Source organism: Oncorhynchus masou, chromosome 29 (genome assembly GCF_036934945.1).
Source record: "Oncorhynchus masou masou isolate Uvic2021 chromosome 29, UVic_Omas_1.1, whole genome shotgun sequence".
NCBI lineage: Eukaryota > Metazoa > Chordata > Actinopteri > Salmoniformes > Salmonidae > Oncorhynchus > Oncorhynchus masou.
The window spans coordinates 30,348,895-30,367,761 of NC_088240.1; the positions used below are offsets into that span (position 1 = coordinate 30,348,895).

General features: G+C 44.7%; 1 protein-coding gene across 4 annotated transcripts in view; it reads right to left on the bottom strand.

Moving 5' to 3' along the window:
* The window catches only part of sema5ba (sema domain, seven thrombospondin repeats (type 1 and type 1-like), transmembrane domain (TM) and short cytoplasmic domain, (semaphorin) 5Ba), a 200,155-nt gene that overhangs the window by 73,502 nt on the left and 107,786 nt on the right, over window positions 1-18,867 (bottom strand). The gene's annotated exons all lie outside the window — the stretch shown is intronic.

Here is an 18,867-nt window from a genome sequence, read left to right on the forward strand (position 1 = left end):
GCTACTAACAACACAGATGCAATGAAAAGACATGAACCTTATTGATGTTTGTTAATTGCGTCAACATGGATCTGAGTGGGCCAGCCAGTGGATTATGAGGTCAGGTAACCAGATAGGACCAGGGCTGCGTCCTAATTTGCAGCCGAGATGATGTCATTAGAATGGAAATGTGTTTCAACGTCCAATCCTCCACACACACATCATCCTCCAATCCTCTACCACACCACAGCCCACTTACATTCCTTTAGAACCGCATTGGGTTTAATTAAGAATTCCCCAGCCCCAGCTCAGTGCTGGGACACACAAAGACAAACACACACACACACACGAGGCAGACACACACCGTCCTACAATCCTCTACCACACCGCCACATGCTTTTTCTCCACTGCCCAGTTGCATTTTTGATTTATTTTTTAGAACCGTATGTCTTGGGTTAAATTACGAATGCTGCACCGGGAGACTGGTCTTGCTGCTCGGTGCTGGGGCACACACACACAAACACACACACTTGGCTATCAGAGCAGCATTGGCATTTTGTATGGGAGCCTGGGAGATGGCCCTCTCTCTCTCATGTTGGTTACTGTGTCTAGGTCTCTCAGTCTCACTAAAAATAGCTGTGGTGCTGCTGGCCTAACCCTAGTGCTGGGAGAGAGAGAGGCTGGAGTTGGCACGGACTAGGTCCAGCTTATACCCCCACTGTGTCACTTGTCTCCCTCCTCTCTCCCTTTCCTCTCTCCCCCTCTCCCTCTCCTCTAATCTCTTACTGTGAATGGGGGTCCTGTCTGCGCACTGGAGAAAGAGTCTGCCATTCGGGTTCTCTATCGTGTATTGACTTTAAGACGGATCATCCATAACACACAACACAACCACATCGACCGATATTTTGGCTTATTCTTCACACAGTGGAACATTGTCATGCACAACAGGGCTAAGGGACACTACAGAGACCACATCGTGGTATGAAAAAAACAGAATCTGGACACAGATTAAAGTGTCCAAAAGCGTCAGAAAGAAAAGGAAAGAGAGTAAGAAAAAAAGAAACAAATTGATTAGTGAAATAAATCGATATTTAACACGATGAGAGAGAGGAGTAAGCTAGCCGTGTCTGTGTCACAAATGCAAACTATTCACTACGTATTGCACTACATTGGAGCCCAATGGACCCTGGCCAAAAGTACTGCACTATATAGGGAATAGGTTGCCATTTGGGATGCATATGATGTGTCTGCTGTCCCTGAGATGAGGCTGGGTGTTATCTCTCTGTTCTGAGAGACTCTTTAATTAACCTTGCTCATACTGCACTGAACAGAGAGATGGAGAGAGAGAGAGAGCGAGAGAGAGGTGGGAGGGGGAGAAAGATACAGAAAGAGAAAGGGTGGGGGAGAAAGAGAGAACGGGGGAAAGAGGGGGGAAGAGAGAGAGAGATGGAGAGTGAAAAATGAGAGAGAAAGACAGAAAGAAAGACAGAGACAGAAAGAATGAACGAGAGAGGGAGAGAGAGAAATGAGCTGAGAGAGAAAGCTGCAGTCTGTCATGTAGGCCAGCCAGCCATACTGAAAACACTATGATGAAATTAGACAACTAGAACAGTTTAAACTCACAACCGATAAGAGCTCGGGCCTCAAATGGAAAAAGAAAAACAGAAGCTTTTTATTATATAAAGGCGTTACTCTACCACCATGACAGTCAACAAGCACTTCAAATACCATCACGCATACCCCCGCGCTAGCAGTGCTGAGATGACATGATTCAAAACACACACATTCACACCTCTCCTTCCACTGCCATAGCTCTGTTTGTCTCAATGGGAGATTGGTGTGTGATGGATGCCTATGTGGTGAATCATCGTTCAGGTCATTACCATCTTTTCTCAGCGAGGCCCCATCTCCGAGGATCCCATCGGCTTAACCCCTGACTCCTCGCCCCTACCTCTCTTCACCCCGGTCTGGAACAAAGCCAGCGCAAAGCCAGTCCTACTCTGAATACCACAGGGCCCATGCACTCAGAATACCAATACCACCATCACTCTACCCCCCCAGCTGTGACATGCACTCTGAGTGGGGTGACGGTTGTACAATTCCTGCCTGCCCGGGCTGGGATGGATGGAGCGGTTTGTACTGTATGTCTGCCTGTGAGCAGGCCCTTAGGGCCTCAAGGCAGTGGTGGAATGAGGTCACAGTGTAGAGGCTTGAACCTGTGTTACAGTTCCAACTACAAGTGTTCATTTAGAAATAATGATATATGACATAGTGATGAGGAGAGGTGGAGGACAACGTCAATATCACTGTTTATGTCCAATACAAAGTATTCTAGACCAGTTTCCTAATCCTGTTATATGAGTTTGACATTACATTTTGGATGATTTTTAGTTCAATTGAGCTACTGACGTTTTAAAGTAAAACTAACAGAAGAAACATAATTTCAACAAGTCATTCACTCGACATGCCAGTTTGAAGAGGACTATAACACATTGGTTTGAGCAATATAAAATGGCCATTACTAAAAAAAACTAAATGAAGTTAAATGAAGTGAATTATTCCAGACCTGGACTGATTTGCAGATAAATTGCGACAGCACTCTCAGATGCATTTCCTCTATTAGTAGGGCCAACAACAATGATGTGCCTCCAACAACACTGTCTATTTACCCTCAAACCCAAGTGTGACACCTCATTTCTCCAACTTTGCCACTTTTGGAGGCAATAACTATTCTGCCCTCGGCAACCCGCTACAGAAAAAAATCATGGATTTTTCATGGGCAAATAAAATAGCTGAAAGTACAATTAGTGAAAGGATGAAGGATTCATCACTTATGTTTGGGAGGGAAATTAATTCTATTTTTACAGAGGAAGTAATAAATGCTAATGAAACAAACCGCTAACAGTGAGCCAGACAGTTAAAGAGATGGGAAATGGCTCTTCCTTAAACATGGATGGCACTCTGTAGATAAGACTCTGTCGTTCAGTGACATTTGACAACAATCATGTTGACTATTAATTATGGTTTGTAAATATGAGGAATAAATGTGTCTGTAGAAGAGTGTTGACAAAAACAGGAATCAGGCAGAACTTCTTTATCAGCAGAAAGAGTTTATTCAAGCAATTCCAAGGGAGATCACTCTCAGGATAAACAGGAGAGGAACTCAAAAGTTAGAGTCACACAGTCATTATACACTTATTTTACACAATGAGCTGCTTGCCACTCCTAGCCTACATGTCTAAGAGAAGGAAGTGATTTGTTTTTTAAAGCCTATTCAGTATGAAGAAGAATTTGGCCTTGAGCTGGGTCTCTGGTGCCCAAAGCGATAAGGAGCCACCAGCAAATCACACCTTTGTGCGGTGTGTGAAGAGGGTAGTGGACAGCTAAGGAAAATTACCAGTTGATACGGTCGGTCGGTCGGTGTGATAGATAGATAGATCGATAGTACTTTTCAACTCAAGCATTTACATTGCATTAGACTGTAACAGAACCATTTTGCCACAACAGAACATTTCAGTTGGTGTGCTTGGTTTTAGTAGGCTACAAGTACAGTATTTAGTACTACGATCACAACCACTGTGATAACTTGGGACCATGCAGTGGACTGTATGTACATTGACTCTTGTGGACTTCCCTTTGTACACGTACCTTCGTACCTATATATATACTCTACAAATTTATTTAGTGGACTGAGAATATATTTGCTGTTGAATCTATGTACTGCTAAATCCATTTCCCTCCCTATATCCTTGACTCAACCTCAAAATCTCTGTCAAACCTCTTCCTCCTTTGACGTGAAGAGTAGGGAACATTATTTGCATACTGATCTGTGATGAAAGTGTGGAGAGGAGGCAGAGATCACCCAGCTCTGTACAGCATGTTATAGCCTGCTAGCTGTTCTCTGCTCTACTCCAAGGTCCCCTCACTTCAATGGGCCAGCATCCCGTTCTGCATCGTCCTCTTACATACTCTTACAGAGTACCCTATTCAGGCTCCAACCGACCGACCCTCCACTCCACTACCTCTCCTTTCTCCGTCCCCTTCTCCACTCCCCTCTTCATTCACCCTGTCCCCTGTCCACTCACCAGTCCCGCCCTCTCCCCCCTGCCCTACTGACGGATGTGACAGGACTCTCAATGGCTCTGCCTCATTGTCCATGAACACTGATCCCTACACAAGAGGGCGCAGATATGCTCCCCTCCCCCGTGCACTCCTCCAGCCCTCCTCTGCTGCCCTCCTCCTCCCTGTGCTGTGCACTCCAGCCCTCTACTGGGCCCTCTCCTCCTCCCTGAGTGTGTGCTCGTGTGTTTGTCCGTAAAGTAGACCATCTTTGAAGTGCCACAGCTGTTCTGACCCAATATGTGCACGAGACAGAGAGAGAGAGAGAGAGAGAGAGAGAGAGAGAGAGAGAGAGAGAGAGAGAGAGAGAAATGGAGAAAGAGATAGAGGGGACAGTAAACCATCTGAGAACACCATTCTATCACCACTCCTGTACATCTGTAGCAACTCCCAGCTCCCTCGGCCTCCTTGTGAAGGGGGCTAGGGGCAGTATCCTATCCAGTAAGAGTGGGTGAATGATGACTTTCATCTGTGAGTGTGGTGCACGATAGCTCCTCTCTGCCCCAGTGGTGCCTCCTACAGTCTCCTACAGACCATTACTCTACATCAGAGGAGAGATGAGGCAGAAGCAGGCCGGCTGGGCCGTCTCCTTCAGCACATACGCTGACACACACATACACTCACAAAAGCACACACCACACGCACACACGCACTCTCTCTCACACACACACACACACACACAGTCCTGCTGTGAGACACTAGCAGATGACTTGTCCCTATCTGGCTCTGTAGGCCACAGATTATCCTCCCATTCTGACAAAGACCACATCAATTATTCATTCTCTTTTGAAATTGCAGCAGGAAAATGTGATCATGAGTCTGGATGAATGATATCAGGCGTGACTCATCAAACTCTGGGTCATGGAGCTGGGGCTGGAGCTGGGTCATGGAGCTGGGGCTGTGGCTGGAGCTGGGTCATGGAGCTGGGGCTGGGGCTGGAGCTGGGGATGGAGCTGGGACTGGGGCTGGAGCTGGGGCTGGAGCTGGGGCTGGAGCTGGGGCTGGGTCTGGGTCATGGAGCTGGGGCTGGAGCTGGGTCATGGAGCTGGGGATGGAGCTGGGTGCTTTACTTCTGAGGACAACTGCAGGGTGTGAACATCTCATTAGGGAAGCTCAAGACACACATACATGTAATGCATCAGCCATATTTTGACCCTCCTCTACTGTCTTTATAATACCAGTCTGTCCACTGTCATAATGTAAGGTTGTATGTGAGGGGCATTGTTGATGAGGATACCAGAAACTGAAGACTTTAACCCCAAAATACACCGTATGGCTATGGGCAAGACTTACACCAACGCAATTCATATTTGTGCCTGTGAAAGACTGGATTCCTACCTATATGTACATAGTACTTCAATCAATCACCTAACCAAACCTCCATGTACATATTACCTCAATCAATAACCCCAACAACCTCGCACCCCAGTACACTGACTCTGTACTCCTTGTATATAGCCAGGTTATTTTTATTTTGCGTTAATATATTGTTTTAATCTATTTGCTAATTTTCTTACTTTTTAACTGTATTGTTGGGAAAGGGCTCATAAGTAAGCATTTCAGGGTAAAGTCTACAGTTGTTGTATTCGGCGCATGTGACATTTATTTTATTTGGATTTGATACCTTTCAGTCTTTGCATCTTCATGTCAAGATGTTTCAAACAACCAGATGTCATTTTGTTCTTCTCCGTCCTTCAACAAACTACTTCAAGAAGTTTACATAAGTAAGTAAATCTAAACAAGAGAAAATCATTTATTTTCCTTCTCGAGCCTGAAGAGTTTCCCACAAACCTCTGTTGACCAGGGAGTTTGAAGAGAAACATCCTGCTGTTTGGGGAAGATATAGTTCAGAGGTCACCTCTACTCCCCTGACCTTGGTCCTCACAGCCCAAAACAATGCATCATGTGACAGAACAATACCAGCAAGTCAAACAAGGCTTTCCCCCAATGACCGAAAACAGCTTTCAGCTTCCTTATGACTCAGTCAGTCACATGTGATTCTATAAGGCCAGAGCTCTTTCTCAATTAATCTTTCCTCAATTCCACACATCTTCTTGCATCACCTCTTCCCAAAAGGCATTGTAGGAGAAGGTCTGTGGGAAGGGACCTTGGACCTTCACCTTCAATACAGTTGGGAAGGTTAGAAAGAGGAAGTGGGGAATTGTGGAAAGATGAATTGAGAAAGAGCCCTGGTGTTTGAGAAGAGCCATGGAACATACTGTAGGCCAACTGGGGCCAAACTGATCTGGGTCCAGCAAATTGAGAGTCCTCTCGAGCTTCAGGACCTGGTTAATGACTGTTCTGAGGACAGATCTGGGTCTCAGCAGTGCACAAGGTTACCCATTTCTCAAGATGCTCTAAAACATTATCTGTAGAAATTGAAAAGTAATTTGTGGAACATAAGGACAACAATATAGAGAAATTGACCTGAATGGATTTCTTTCTCGCTTCTCCCAAACAAAACGTCTGCCTGATATTTGGGATAATGGTTATTGAAATTGGGTCATTTTGGAGAGAGAATGGGCACACTACCCTGTATTTTCGAAAGGAAAGAGATAATCACAAAGAAACTCCCTGCAATACCTTCCTTACATTTACAGAGGAGGAAAACAATCATCAGAAATGGCAGCTGCTATGCTCTGCCGAATGGAAGAATGCAATTCAACATGAGAGCCACCGGGTTCAGACTAAATGTGTGTCTTTCAGAGCTTAAAGAGACAGGAATACAAGTTGAACTAAACACTTTATTTACCGCTCTGAAGACTTCAACATCTCTCTCTCTCTCTCTCTCTCTCTCTCTCTCTCTCTGTCTCTTTCACTGCACTCTAATCATCTGAGAGAATGGTTCAGGTGGGTGAAAACATCTCTGAGGTATGCACCTCAGAATAGATCATCTCAGTTGCCATCCACATGTGTAAATATCATATTTGTCATTACTTTTTATAATGCAAACAAATTCCCCTTGAGGAACATTCAAGAGATCAGACTAAACTGAACTAGAGAACACAAAACCCGGGTTGTCTAAAAAAAATGGTGAGGGAGATTAGGATAAAATAACTACCTTCCCCTCCATGTTTGGAAAAATATACCACTGGAACTTTCATTCCAGTCATGTGGGGCAGAGTGACTCTTGACCCAAAAAGACACTCAGTGGACAATTGGGAGGACAAGCTGGCTGAAGAGTGAAGCTGAGAAAACAGTATGTCTTAGTTGGCCTGGAGTTTGACTTGGAAAACAAATTGACGTCCCCAAGGCTGTGCTATTAGCGGCATGGCAGGGCTAGGTTAAGGTACCCTGATGGGTTGAAGTATGTATTATCAATTTCAAGGAAGTTCGGTTGGAGAGAGAGACATAGAGAGCGAGTAGAGAGAGACTAAGATGGATAGTTTTGTTCTAGAGAGAGAGAGAGAGAGGGGAGGGGAGAGGGGAGAGAAAGAGGGGAGGGTAGGGGAGAGTTTAGTTCTAGGAAGAGAGAGAGAGATGTGGAATGAGTTATAGAGGGATAGAGGTGTAGAGGTATAGATGAATAAAGGGATGGTGATAGAGACAGATTGTGAGGTTGGTTCTGCTGGCTGTAGAGGGCTGTATCTCCCTCTGGACTGTATGCTCCTGCAGGCCCAGGCAGTTTACATTCCAACCCTGCAGAGCTCAACTATTACCTCTCACAAGGAAGCTCAGCTGGTCTAAACACACCTTCTCACCTCTCCTTTTCCCCCTTTCGCTCCATCTCCAACATCCAACCTTCATTCACAAACCCTTCATCCCTCTCTCCCATCTCCCTTCATTTTCAACCCCCACTCACAAACCCTTCATCCCTCTCTCCCATCTCCCTTCATTTTCAACCCCCACTCACAAATCCCTCTTCACCTTCTTCAACCCCATCACAAACCACTTCATCCCTCATTTTCAACCCCCACTCACAAACCCTTCATCCCTCTCTCCCATCTCCCTTCATTTTCAACCCCCACTCACAAACCCTTCATCCCTCTCTCCCATCTCCCTTCATTTTCAACCCCCACTCACAAACCCTTCATCCCTCTCTCCCATCCCCCTTCATTTTCAACCCCCACTCACAAACCCTTCATCCCTCCCCCTTTTTTCAACCCCCACCCATCTCCCCTTCATTTTCAACCCCCACTCACAAACCCTTCATCCCTCTCTCCCATCTCCCCATTTTCAACCCCCACTCACAAACCCTTCATCCCTCTCTCCCATCTCCCTTCATTTTCAACCCCCACTCACAAACCCTTCATCCCTCTCTCCCATCCCCCTTCATTTTCAACCCCCACCTACAAATCCTTCATCCCTCTTTCGTGTCTCCCGCCATGTCCAACCTACATTCACAAACTCCTAACCTCCTCACCTCTTCTCCCATCTCCCACCTAGAATCACAAACCCCTCTCTCCATCCATGTCAGTGGAACGACATTCCCATCCCTGCCTTCTCATCCCTGACTTCTCCTACACCACCTGTAACTCCCACTTACCACACTATACTGACATGTGGTTGTACGACATTATGCAGCCACAGTCATGCCCTATGTAACATGAAGGCAAAGGTGTAAAGTACTTAAGTAAAAATATTTCAAGTACTACTTAAGTAGTTTTTTGGCCTATCTGTACTTTACTATTTATATTTTGACAACTTCACTACAATATAATTTTAAATTACAAAATTTACTTTTGATACTTAAGTATATTTAAAAGCAAATACTTTTAGACATTTACTCAAGTGGTATTTCACTGGGTGACTTTCACTTTTCTATTAAGTTATCTTTACTTTTACTCAAGTAGGAATTTTGAGTAAATTGTCCACCACTGCATGAAGGAATGTGTGAGTGAGTGGGCTTTGAGCTACAAGCAGTGAGAATACAAGGCAGAAAGTGTGGTATTCTTGGTACAAATAAGCAAACTGACCAGACCATCACCTCAACGTGAAGCAAAGGAAGCACAGACCAGACTCTCCAGATCAAAAGAAGATAAAAACTCTAAATACTGCACCTGCCTGTAGTACCTACACAGGGACATCTGGCCTATCTGAATGACATGCTCCAAAGGGAAATAAACACTAAAAGAGGAACGCAGATGAAGGAAACAGTCTCTCTTTCTGCTGTTTTGTTGTTCCTGTGAGCAGGCCCACTGGTGGAGCAGGCAGTCTACATCACAGAAACATACTTTCAGCAGGGTGTGTGGGTGGGACTCAATCAGAAAATCACATTCCCCTCACCACATTCACATCCCTCAATCACTCTCCCCTACAGGGAGAGAGAGGGGTGAGATGGAGAGAGAGAGAAACACAGAGAGAGAAGCGGGGGGGGGGGGATGAGATACTTTCCAGGAAGAAGAGCACTGACGACAGTCTCAGATGTTCAGTGTCCTTGTTTTTTTACCTGAGAGGGACAGTGAGGGACCACCTACTATGTGTGTGCGTGCATGTGTGTGTATGTGTTTGTTAAGATGACAAAGGAGATCTTTAATTTATATACACCCTCCTCAACACCTACCAGCTTAGACTCCTATACACACAGAGCTGAGAGCTCTAAGTGTGTGTGTGTGTGTGTGTGTGTGTGTGTGTGTGTGTGTGTGTGTGTGTGTGTGTGTGTGTGTGTGTGTGTGTGTGTGTGTGTGTGTGTGTGTGTGTGTGTGTGTGTGTGTGTGTGTGTGTGTGTGTGTGTGTGCACATTCTATCGGTATCAGGGAAAATTATTTCGATTTCTGCAGTTTGGCAGAAGTAGCTACTCCTCCATAAAGACAAGAGAGGTGGGCTATAAAAATCCATTCGGACCTTTTGAAGGCATTCCATGGATGTGTCCTGTGCAGGTTAGGTGTCACGCTGGGTTAGGTGTGTGTTGGGCTGGCCAGAAGGCCAGATTGGGAATGTTTAGTTGGACTGTGGTGAAAGAAAGACTTCCCTCTCTTCTTCTCACTCTTTCCTCTCCCCCTACCTCTCCTCCCATCTCTCTCCCCTCCCTCCCTCTCTCTGCTCCTCTTTCTCACTTTCCCTCTCTCCCTCTCCCCTCCATGCTTGCCTGCCCAATAATGGCAATGACAGGTGTTCTCACAGGTGTCTGTTAGAATGGCCTGGGCATGCCCTCAAAGCCACGGAAGCATCAGGACCCCCCCCCCCCCCCCCCCCCCACCCTCCACCCCAGCACAGCACAGGGAAGAGCTAGGTCTGTCCTACTGATCTTGCCTGCCAGGTGCTTCGTGTTTGGCATGGAAAGCCGAGCTCTGTCTCTCTCTCTCCATTATAAAAACAAATCAACTTTTATTGGTCGTATACACATATTTTGCAGATGTTATCGCAGGTTCAGCGAAATGCTTATCTCTAGCTCCAAAAGTGCAGTAATAATAAAAAAAGGAAAACAAACAAATTAAGAAATATTAGAACGAGCAATGTCAGAGTCCTGAATATAAAAAAATATACATACACCACCGTATAAAAGTTTGGGGTCACTTAGAAATTCTTGTTTTTGTCCATTAAAATAACATCAAATTGATCAGAAATACAGTGTAGACATTGTTAATGTTGTAAATGACTATTGTAGCTGGAAACAGCAGATTTTTTAAATGGAATATCTACATAGGCATACAGAGGCCCATTATCAGCAACCATCACTCCTGTGTTCCACTGGCATGTTGTGTTAGCTAATCCAAGTTTATCATTTTAAAAGGCTAATTGATCATTAGGAAACCCTTTTGCAATTATGTTAGCACGGATGAAAACCATTGTTCTGATTAAAGAAGCAATAAAACTGGCCTTTAGACTAGTTGAGTATCTGGAGCATTAGCATTTGTGGGTTCGATAACAGGCTCAAAATGGCAAGAAACAAAGAACTTTTTTCTGAAACTCGTCAGGCTATTCTTGTTCTGTTTAATGAAGGGTATTCCATGAGAGAAATTGCCAAGAAACTGAAGAACTCGTACAACGCTGTGTACTACTGTCACGCCCTGATCTGTTTCACCTGTCCTTGTGCTTGCCTCCAACCCCTCCAGGTGTTGCTTATTATCCCCTGCGTATTTATCCCTGTGTTTCCTGTCTCTCTGTGCCAGTTCGTCTTGTTTGTCAAGTCAGCCAGCGTTTTTGTATGTCAGCTCCTGCGTTTCCCAGGCTCTCTTTTCTCGTCCTCCTGATTTTGACCCTTACCTGTCCTGACTCTGAGCCAGTCTGCCTGCCCACTCTGCCTGCCCCTGACCTCGAGCCTACCTATCGTCTTGTACCGTTTGGACTCTGAGAAACAGATGCCTCACAAGTCCTCAACTGGCAGCATCATTAAATAGTACCCACAAAACACCAGTCTCAACGTCAACAGTGAAGAGGCGACTCCGGGATGCTGGCCTTCTAGGCAGAGTTGCAAAGAAAAAGCCATATCTCAGACTGGCCAATAAAAAGAAAAGATTAAGATGGGCAAAAGAACACAGACACTGAACAGAGGATCTCTGCCTAGAAGGCCGGCATCCCGGAGTTGCTTCTTCACTGTTGACGTTGAGGATGGTGTTTTGCGGGTACTATTTAATGAAGCTGCCAGTTGAGGACTTGAGGTGTCTGTTTCTCAAACTAGACACTCTAATGTACTTGTCTTCTTGTTCAGTTGGTAGTGTGTATATATACAGTACCAGTGAAAAGTTCAGACACACCTACTCATTCCTGAGTTTCTTTATTTTTACTATTTTCTACATTGTAGAATAATAGTGAAGACATCAAAACTTTGAAATAACACATGGATTCATATAGTAACCAAAAAGTGTTAACCTCTTACATCTATGGGGGCGCTATTTCATTTTTGGATGAAAAACGTTCCCGTTTTAAACAAGATATTTTGTCACAAAAAGATGCTCGACTATGCATATAATTGATAGCTTTCGAAAGAAAACACTCTGCCGTGTCCAGAAATACCCAGATATTCTCTGTGCGTGCCCTAGAACGTGAGCTTCAGGCAAAACCAAGATGAGATGGCATCCAGGAAATGACAAGGATTTTTGAGGCTCTGTTTTCCATTGTCTCCTTATATGGCTGTGAATGCGAGAGGAATGAGTCAACCCTTTCTGTCGTTTCCCCAAGGTGTCTGCAGCATTGTGACGTATTTGTAGGCAGATCATTGGAAGATTGACCATAAGAGACCACATTTACCAGGTGTCCGCCCGGTGTCCTGCGCCGAAATTGGTGCGCAAAAGTCACCTGCCAGTATTTTTCCATGCGATACAGAGAGGAAAGCAAGCTTCCACGAACTGCATATCAATGAAGAGATATGTGAAAAAACACCTTGAGGATTGATTCCAAACAACGTTTGCCATGTTTCGGTCGATATTATGTAGTTAATCCGGAAAAAGTTTTACGTTGTAGGTGACTGAATTTTCGGTTCGTTTCGGTAGCCAGACGCAATGTAGAAAACGGAACGATTTCTCCTACACACAGACGCTTTCAGGAAAAACTGCGCATTTGGTATGTAACTGAGAGTCTCCTCATTGAAAACATCAGAAGCTCTTCAAAGGTAAATGATTTTATTTATTTGGTTATCTGGTTTTTGTGAAAATGTTGCGTGCTAAATGCTACTAAAAATGCTATGCTAGCTTTGCATACTCTTACACAAATTAGTCAATTTCTATGGTTCAAAAGCATATTTTGAAAATCTGAGATGACAGTGTTGTTAAGAAAAGGCTAAGCTTGAGAGCAGACGCATTATTTTCATTTTATTTGCGATTTTCAGAAATCGTTAACGTTGCGTTATGCTAATGAGCCTGAGGCTTTAGTCACAAACCCGGATCCGGGATGGGGAGTTTCAAGAAGTTAAACAACTTCAAAGTAGCCACCCTTTGCCTTGATGACAAGAACAGCTCAAATAAGCAAAGCGAAATGACAGTCCATCATTAATTTAAGACATGAAGGTAAGTCAATGCGGAAAATTTGGTTAGATGTTTAGAAATCTTATGTCTTGGGGTAGAAGATGTTTAGAAGCCTCTTGGACCTGGACTTGATGCTCAAGTACCGCTTGCCATGCGGTAGCAGAGAGAACAGTCTATGACTAGGGTGGCTAGAGTCTTTGACAATTTTTAGGGCCTTCCTCTGAAACTGCATGGTATAAAGGTCCTGAACGCAGGAGGCTTGGCCCCATTGATGTACTGGGCCGTACCCTCTAACCTCTGGAGTGCCTTGCGGTCGGAGGCCAAGCAGTTGCCATACCAGGCAGTGATGCGACCTGAAGATGCTCTCGATGGTGCTGTAAAACCTTTTGAGGATCTGAGGACCCATACCAAATGTTTTCAGTCTCCTTAGGGGGAATATGTGTTGTCATGCCCTCTTCACGACTGTGTTGGTGTGCTTGGACCATGTTAGTTTAATGATGATGTGGACGCCAAGGAACTTGAAGCTCTCAACCTGCTCCACTACAGCCCCGTCCATGAGAATGGGGACGTGCTCGGTCCTCCTTTTCCTGTATCCACAATCATCTCCTTTGTCTTGATCACGTTGAGGGAGAGATTGTTGTCCTTACACCACACGGTCAGGTCTCTGACCTCATCCATATAGGCTGTCTCATCGTTGTCAGTGATCAGGCCTACCACTGTTGTGTCATCAGCAAACTTAATGATGGTGTTGGAGTCGTGCCTGGCAGGGCAGTCATGAGTGAACAGGGAGTACGAGAGGAGACTGAGCACGCACCCCTGAGGGGCCCCTGTGTTGAGGATCAGTGTGGCGGATGTGTTGTTACCTACCCTTGGGGTAGCCCACCTTCGGGCGGCCCTTCAGGAAGTCCAGGATCCAGTTGCAGAGGGAGGTGTTTAGTCCCCGGGTCCTTAGCTTAGTGATGAGCTTTGAAGGCACTATGGTGTTAAACACTGATCTGTAGTCAATGAATAGCATTCTCACATAGGTGTTCCTTTTGTCCAGATGTGAAAGGGCAGTGGAGTGCAATAGAGATTGCATCATCTGTGGATCTGTTGCTGTGGTATGCAAATTAAAGTGGGTTGAGGGTTTCTGGGATAATGGCGGTGATGTGAGCCATGACCAGCCTTTCAAAGCATTTCATGGCTACAGACATGAGTACTACGGGTCGGTAGTCATTTAAGCAGGTTACCTTCATGTTCTTGGGCACAGGGACTATGGTGGTCTGCTTCAAACATGTTGGTATTACAGACTCGGACAGGGAGAGGTTGAAAATGTCAGTGAAGACACTTGCCAGTTGGTCAGTGCATGCTCGGAGTACACGTCCTGGTAATCCATCTGGCCCTGCAGCCTTGTGAATGTTTACTTGTTTAACGGTCTTACTCATATCGGCTGCAGAGAGCGTGATCACACAATCCTTCAGAACAGCTGGTGCTTTCATGCATGTTTCAGTGTTGTTTGCCTCGAATCGATCATAGAACTAGTTTAGCTTGTCTGGTAGGCTGTTGTGTCACTGAGCAGCTCTCGGCTGTGCTTCCCTTTGTAGTCTGTAATGGTTTGCAAGTGCCTGCCACATCCGCCGAGCTTCAGAGCCGACGTAGTGCGATTCGATCTTAGTCCTGTATTGACGCCATGCCTGTTTGATGGTTCGTCGGAGGGCATAGCGGGATTTCTTATAAACTTCTGGGTTAGAGTCCCGCTCCTTGAAAGCAGCAGCTCTAGCCTTTAGCTCAGTGCGGATGTTGCCTGTAATCAATGGCTTCTGGTTGGGGTATGTACGTACAGTCACTGTGGGGACGAGATCATCGATGCACTTATTGATGAAGCCAGTGACTGATGTGGTGTCCTCCTCAATGCCATCGGAGGAATCCAGGAACATATTCCAGACTGTGCTAGCAAAACAGTCCTGTAGTTTAGCATCTGCTTAATCTGACCACTTTTTTATTGATCTAGTGATATTGATCTGGTGCTTCCTGCTTAAATTTATGCTTGTAAGCAGGAATCAGGAGGATGGAATTATGGTCAGATTTGCCAAATGGAGGGCGAGGAAGAGCTTTGTACGTGTCTCTGTGTGTGGATTAAAGGTGGTCCAGAGTTTGTTTTCTTCTGGTTGCACATTTAACATGCTGATAGAAATTTAGTAAAACAGATTTAAGTTTCCTTGCATTAAAGTCCCCTGCTACTAGGAGCGCTGCCTCTGGGTGAGCATAAGCTGTATTTTGCTTATGGCAGAATACAGCTCATTCATTGCTATCTCAGTGCCAGCCTCTGAAAGTGGTGGTATGTAAATAGCTACAAAAAATACAGATTAAAACTCTATGTAGGTAGTATGGTCTACAGTTTATCATTTGATACTCTACCTCAGGCGAGCAACAGCTTGAGACTTCCTTAGATATTGTGCACCAGCTGTTATTTACAAAAATACATAGTCCGCCACCCCTTGTCTTACCAGATGCTGCTGTTCTATCCTGCCGGTGCAGCGTATAACCTGCCAGCTGTATGTTGATAGTGTCGTCGTTCAGCCACGTCTCTGTGAAGCATAAGGTATTACAGTTTTGAATATCCCTTTGGTCTTCCACGTAGGTCATCTATTTTATTCTCCAGAGATTGCACGTTTGCTCGCAGAATGGAAGGAAGTGGGGATTTATTCGATCACCTACGAATTCTCAGAAGGCAGCCTGCCCTCGGGCCCCTTTTTCTCCGCCTCCTCTTCACGCAAATCACGGGGATCTGGGCCTGTTCCCGAGAAAGCAGTATATCATTAGCGTTGGCCTCGTTAAAGGAAAAAAAACGATTCTGCCAATCCGTGGTGAGTAATCGCAGTCCTGATGTCCAGAAGTTATTTTTGGTCCTAAGAGACTGTAGCGGCAACATTATGTACAAAATAAGTAGAAATATAAGTTACAAACAATGCAAATAAACAAACAAAAAAACACAATCGGCTGGGGGGCACGTCAAACGTCTGCCTTCTTCTCCAGCACCATCTTATTTAATTGTATATATAATGTGTGTATAGACAGTATGGATAGTATACGAATAGAAATGGTGTTTACAGCAGTATTTATATAGGATGAGCCTTGACTACAATATAGAATATAAATATGAACTGGGAAAAACAGTATGTAAACACTAAAGTGACCAGTGTTCAATGACTCTGTATCAATTTGTAAGTCGCTCTGGATAAGAGCGTCTGCTAAATGACTTAAATGTAAATGTAATGTAAATGTATAGGGTAGCAGTCTCTAAGGTGCAGGGTGGAGTACTGGGAGGTAGCCTGCTAGTAACAGTGACTAAGTTCAGGGCAGGGTACTGGGCCCTATAGTCCTCTAGGCAACACACAGGGTGACTCTAATAGCATCACAGAGAGAGGGAGGGGGGGAAAGCAAGAAAGAGAGAGAGAGAAGGAAAGAAGGAAGGAAATAGGGTGTGTGGGTGGGTGGGAGGTAAGGTGGGGGAGAATGAGAGAGTAAGGGAGCTATAGATGTAAGAGAGAGAGAAAGGTTGGGATGGTGAGAGGAGGGATGTGGATACAGTGATAATGGTTCTGCTTGGATAAAGACGGGACTTTGATCAAAATGTTTAATGAACAAAAATATATAAACGCAACATGAGTAACAGTTCATATAAGGAATTCAAGTCAATATAAATAAATAAATTAAGCCCTAATCTACGGATTTCACATGACTGGGCAGGAGGCCCACCCACTTGGCAGCCAGGCCCACCCACTTGGCAGCCAGGCCCACCCACTGGGGAGCCAGTCCTAGCCAATCAGAATAAGTTTTCCCCACAAAAGGGCTTTATTACAGACAGAAATACTCCTCAGCACCCTCCTCCCAACCCCCTACAGATGATCCCACAGGTGAAGAAGCCGGATGTGGAGGTCCTGGGTTGGCGTGGTGACACGTGGTCTTGCGGTTGTGAGGCCGGTTAGACGCACTGCCAAATTTTCTACAACGACATTGGAAGCAGCTTTTGGTAGAGAAATTAACATTCAATTAATCTAGCAACAGCTCTGGTGGACATTCCTGCAGTCAGCATGCCAATTGCACGCTCCCCCAAAACTTGAGACATAAGTGACCTTTTTTTATCCCCAGCACAAGGTGCACCTGTGTAATGATCATGCTGTTTAATCAGCATTTTGATATGCCACACCTGTCAGGTAGATGGATTATCTTGGTAAAAGAGAAATTCTCACTAACAGAGACATAAACAAATGTGTGCCCAAAATGATGAGAGAAATAAGCTTTTGGGGATTTTTTATTTCAGCTCATGAAACATGGGACCAACAGTTTACATGTTGCGTTTATATTTTAGTTCAGTATATGAATATGTCTGCAACACAGAATACTGCTTTGTGGTCGTTACTTGCTCCAGTTACTTCTCAACCAATCAGTGACTCATTTCAAACTAGAGGATAGAAGGTAACGTAGACTGACTTTCACCCCATTTCAATACATGACCTCCATTTCAGGTCTGTGTGATTGTGCAGATTTAGCAGCCAACACTGTGGTCCCCCAGGATTGGGTTGTATCGCTCTCTCCTGCTTTGCAGGGGTGGTTACTGGTTAACAGGCTAACAAGCAGGAGAGTAGAGGAGGGGGAGGGTAGTTTGAAGCAGCATCCTTCCATCTCTTTCATCTGTTTAGGCATACTGGCAGGCTCAGATCCTCTCCTCCTATTAAGTGGGCAGCAGCAATGTTCTGTACTCGTCGATTTGGGCCCTGGCACGCCTAGCGACACCTCCAGTTAGAACAGAACGAAGAGGGAGCCACTTTGTTTATCCCCCAGCTCAAGAAAAGCCAAAAAAGTATGTGTGTCTGTGTGCGTACATCTGTGTGCATGCCAGGAAAGTGGGATATAGATGTTGAAAGATGGGGGTTTGATTCAGGACTGCCAGTAGAGGAACTCAGTTGGTGAAACTCAGATTAAACAAAAGTAAACCCTATGAACCCCAGTCCTCTTCCACATTCAAAAACAAGACAACAAGAGCACCAAAACAAAGCCCACATTGACTTTGGCACACTGGTGGCAGCTGCTCACATATTATGTCACTATGCTGTGACTGTTCTGAAAGAGCACTTTGTCAGAGAATCCCAAGACTGGGTGGTGACACGCTTTCATACACACATCTCAGTGTAGTAGAATAGGTTGTAGTGCTATAGTGCTATAGAAGCAAGCCAAACATACAGCCTTCACTCATTTCACTCAACCCCTTTCCTCCTAGTGTTAGGCAGACCTGGGTTCAAATAGTATTCATCTTCTTTCAAATACTTTGAGCGTTCCATCTCGCCAGGCCAGTACAGCTGTAGTATTTGAAAAATGTAGAACTACAGTACTGTACAGTACCAGTCAAAGGTTTGGACACACCTACTCATTCAGGGGTTTTTCTTTGTACTATTTTCTACATTGAAGAATAATAGTGAAGACATCAAAACTATGAAATAACACATGGAATCATGGAGTGAAAAAAGGGTTAAATGCAAATATATTTATATTTGAGATTCTTCAAAGTAGCTACCCATTGCCTTGATGACAGCTTTGCACACACTTGGCATTCTCTCAATCAGCTTCTTGAGGTAGTCACCTGGAATGCATTTTAATTAACAGGCGTGTCTTGTTAAAAGTTAATTTGTGGAATTTCTTTCCTTTTTAATGCGTTTGAGCCAATCAGCTTTGTTGTTACAAGGTAGGGGTGGTAAACAGAAGACAGCCTTATTTGGTAAAAGACCAAGTCCATATTATGGCAAGAACTGCTCAAATAAGCAAAGAGAAATGACAGTCCATCATTACTTTAAGACATGAAGGTCAGTCAATGTGGAACATTTCAAGAACTTTGAAAGTTTCTTCAAGTGCAGTCTCAAAAACCATCGAGCACTATGATGAAACTGGC